Source organism: Ptychodera flava, chromosome 4 (genome assembly GCF_041260155.1).
Source record: "Ptychodera flava strain L36383 chromosome 4, AS_Pfla_20210202, whole genome shotgun sequence".
NCBI classification, from domain to species: Eukaryota; Metazoa; Hemichordata; class Enteropneusta; family Ptychoderidae; genus Ptychodera; species Ptychodera flava.
The window spans coordinates 20,319,412-20,324,153 of NC_091931.1; positions in this window are offsets into that span (position 1 = coordinate 20,319,412).

The following is a 4,742-nucleotide window of genomic DNA, read 5'->3' on the forward strand; positions in this document are numbered from 1 at the left end:
CATCATTCTATATTATCAAAGGAATTATTTTCTCTGCAGGTAGTATATATATAGAAGCTACTGATAACACATCAAATGAACATTCATTTTCCTTGAGTTGTCGAGAACATCGATATGTTTATGCTTAACATTTGATAGATTTTGTAAAGTGAGTTTCCTAGGTCTTGTAGAATTGAATTTGGTAAATGTTTGATTCAATGCTTATCTGAATTAATATTTACTGAAGGAACTTCCAAGTCTTAAATTTACCCGCTAGTTTTGAGAGAGAGAGAGAGAGAGAGAGAGAGAGAGAGAGAGAGAGAGAGAGAGAGAGAGAGAGAGAGAGAGAGAGAGAGAGAGAGAGAGAGAGAGATGGGAATATCAGCAAAATGTGAGAGAGTGCCTGAGAGCAATTTATTGCAAGATTTTAAAGATATATGGGTGTTCATAGCTTTATTTGTAGAAAAATTGTACGTGCTGTAGAACGTAATATATGAATTCATTATTCTGTTTTGTGAAATGAAATCATTTAGTGATGCAGATACTAAATATTAGGAATATGCTGAGGAGCCAATAAACTCATCGAATGAACATTAATAGAAATTGAGTGTTGATGAAAAGCGGCTTGTTGAGAATTATCATATTATTGATGTTGCAAGTTGCGTTTCCTTGGTCTTGTAGAAATGAGCTGGAAGCGTATATGATTGATTGTGCATATAATGTAATATTTGCGCGTAGAATTCGTAATAGTAAACTTACCAACTGTTTTTGATTTAGAGACAGGGAGAGACAGAGAGAGACAAAGACAGGGAGAGACAGAGAGAGACAAAGACAGTGAGAAACAGAAAAAGACAGAGACAAGAGACAGAGCAGAGACAGAGACAGAGACAGACAGACAGAGACAGAGAGAGAGAAAGAGAGAGAGAGAGAGAGAGAGAGAGAGAGAGAGAGAGAGAGAGAGAGAGAGAGAGAGAGAGAGAGAGAGAGAGAGAAAGAGAGAGAGAGAGAGAGAGAGAGAGAGAGATTGGCATTACACGAATCTGTAAGCGAGTGCCTCTAAACAATTTCTCTTGAGAGTTGAAAGATGTATGGGTTTTCCTGGGTTGAGCAGTAGAAAAATTGTACTTGCTGTAGAACGTAATATTTGAATTCATTATTCTCTATTGTCATATGAATTCATTTTGTGATGCAGATACTAAATATTTGGAATCTACTGAGGAAACCATAAACACATCAAATGAAAATAGATGAAAAGTTAGTGTTGACGAAAAGCATATTGTTGAGGATTATCATATGATCGATGTTACCAGTTGCGTTTCCTTGGTCTTGTAGAAATGAATTGGTAGCGTATGACATTAATTGTGCATATTAAATAATATTTGCGTGAAGAATTCGCAACGGTTTAACTTACCCACTATATTTGAGAGAGAGAGAGAGAGAGAGAGAGAGAGAGAGAGAGAGAGAGAGAGAGAGAGAGAGAGAGAGAGAGAGAGAGAGAGAGAGAGAGAGAGAGAGAGAAATGGGAATAGCAGTAAAATTTGAAATACCACCTCAATAACCTCCCTTTAGGGTTGAAATATATATTCATATAGTACTAGAGCGTTAGAGTAGTTATGCATGCTGCTGAAATTTCGGTTAAGTTCATTATTTATTATCATCAAGCTAATTCATGATGGGACCTTGAAAGGTAAACGGCTAGTGTGGTACCTCCTTATGAGAGGAAAGATGACAAATTTTCAAAGATTTCTGTAGATCATACAGACTGTACAATACATATAAGTTATGTTATTGTCATAACATTGAGAAAGAAATATGCTCGCAATTAAAGTTGGTCGAACTTACAGGCTGTTTGTGTTAGGGATAGAGTGTGCGTTAGAGATGCAGAGAAAGAAAGACACAGAAATATAGAGGAATTTCACAAAACATTGATTATTCAACATGAAGATAATCACTAAGAGGATTTATAAAATTGAATTTAAACAACTGTATACAACATTAATCAGATAACTGATGTTTTGCACCATAGTAAATGTTAATGAGGGACTGATCAAACAAGAAATACACTGAATCAACTTAATCTCTCTTCGACAAATGATCACTGATGGCATCGGTGACCTTGATCATTAGTTAGTGACCACTACCTATCTGACTTGTAGATTGATATATGGCGGGTGCCACATGTGGGGCAGGATGCGCTTACTATTTTCGAAACACCTGACATCACTTCTTGGTCTTCTGGCCAGAGGTCCATATATCTTTCTTTCTGAAAATGACTTTGTTTGTGTACTGTCTATTTACTGTCTGTTCTATGCTGTTTTGTGTCTACGTTTACAACTATTGTCTTGCAAATTCTGACCTACTGTCATTGGATTATGGATTGGTATGATTGCGATTATTTTAATATAACTTTAGAGTTTCAGAGTAGCTCTCTGTAAAGCACTCTCATATAAGCTGAAGTTGCCGTGTTTTATTCAAGGATTCAAAAATGTGACATTGGAGAATGTGTGATTGATTGTGCATCTGAAAAAATATATGAGTGTAGAATTTCTTGGGGATAATCTTACATCCTATTTTGGAGAGCGCACGAAAGAGAGAGAGAGAGAGAGAGAGAGAGAGAGAGAGAGAGAGAGAGAGAGAGAGAGAGAGAGAGAAGCGAGAGAGAGAGAGAGAGAGAGAGAGAGAGAGAGAGAGAGAGCGAGAGAGAGAGAGAGAGAGAGAGAGAGAGAGAGAGAGAGAGAAATGGGAACAGCAGTAAAATATGAAATATCTCCTCAACAACCTCCCCTTACGGTTGAAATATATATTCCTATAATGCTAGAGCGCTAGAGTAGTTATACATGCTGTTGAAATTTCGGTGAAGTTCATTATTTGTTATCATCAAGCTAATTCATGATTGGACTTTGAAAGGTAAACGGCTAGTGTGGTACCTTCTTAAGAAAGAAAAGATGACGAATTTTCAAAGATTTCTGTCGATCATACACACTGTACAATTCATATGACTTATGTTATTGTCATAAGATTGAGAAAGAAATATGCTCGCAATGAAAGTTGGTTGAACTTACAGCCTGATTGTGTTAGTGATAGAGTGTCCGTGAGAGGTGCAGAGAAAGAAAGACACAGAAATATAGAGGAATTTCACAAAACATTGATTATTCAACATGAAGATAATCACTAAGACGATTTATAAAATTGAATTTAAACAACTGTAAACAACATTAATCAGATAAATGTATTTTTTTGCACCATGGTAAATGTTAATGAGGGACTGATCAAACAAGAAATACATTGAATCAACTTTAATATAACTTTAGAGTTTCAGAGTAGCCCTCTTTAAAGCACTCTCATATAAGCTGAAGTTGCCGTGTTTTATTCAAGGATTCAAAGATGTGACATTGGAGAATGTGTGATTGATTGTGCATCTGAAAAAATATATGAGTGTAGAATTTCTTGGGGGATAATCTTACATGCTATTTTGGAGAGCGGACGACAGGGAGAGAGAGAAAAGACAGACAGACAGACAGACAGACAGATGCAGAGAGAGACAGAGACAGACAGAGTGACAGACAGACAGACAGACAGACAGACAGAGAAAGAAATAGGTATAGCACTGAAATTTGAAGTATCGTCTCAACAACCTCTCTATAGGGTTGAAATGTATATTGCTATAATGCTAGAGTGCTTGGGTAATTACACATAATGTTGAAATTTCGGCAAAGTTCAATATTAATTATCATCAAACTAATTCATGATGGGACCTTTAAAGGTAAACGGCTCGTGTAATAGCTCCTTAAGTTGGAAATATTTGAAATTTACTGTATTTCAAAGATTTCTGTCTATCATACACATTGTAGAACACATATCAGTTATGTTATTGTCATAAAGTTGAGAAAGAAATATGTTCGCAATTAAAGTTGGTTGAACTTACAGACTGTTTGTGTTATTGATAGAGAGCGTGCATGAGAGATGCAGAGAAAGAAAGAAAGACACGGAAGTGTAGAGAAATTTCACCATATATTGATTATTCGAGAACAAGATGTGTTATGGATGTAAACTATGACCGTTTATAAACTTGAATTTAAGCCATTATACAACAGTAGTCAGAAAACATATTTAAATGTCAATCAGGTATTGTTCAAACAAGAAACACATTAAATTTCGGTAAATTTCATTATTGAGTATCATTAAATTAATTCATGATGGGACCTTAACAGGTAATCGGCTAGTGTGGTATCTCCTTAAGAAAGGAAATATGACATATTGACCGTATTTCAAGGTGTATGTCTATCATTCACACTGTAGAATACATATCAGTTATGTTATTGTCATAGAATTGAGAAGGAAATATGCTCGCATTTAAAGTTGGTTGAACTTACAGCCTGTTTGCATTATTGATATAGTGTGCGTGACAGATGCAGAGAAAGAAAGACACGGAAGTATAGAAAAAATGTCACAATATATTGATTATTCAACAAAAAAATATATTCTAGATGTAAACTAAGACGATGTATAATCTTGACTTTAAACCACTCTACACAACAGTGATCAGAACAATGTATTTTTTACGCTGTAATAAATGTCAATCAGTTACTGATCAAACAAGCAATACATTGAATTAACAATAATGTAAGTTTAGATTTTCAGAGTAGCGCTCTGTAAAGCACTCTAATATGATCGGAATTGGCCGTGTTTTATTCAAGGTTTTAAAGCAGTGACTTTGGAGCATATGTGATTGATTGTGCATCTTAAGAAATATTTGAGTGTAG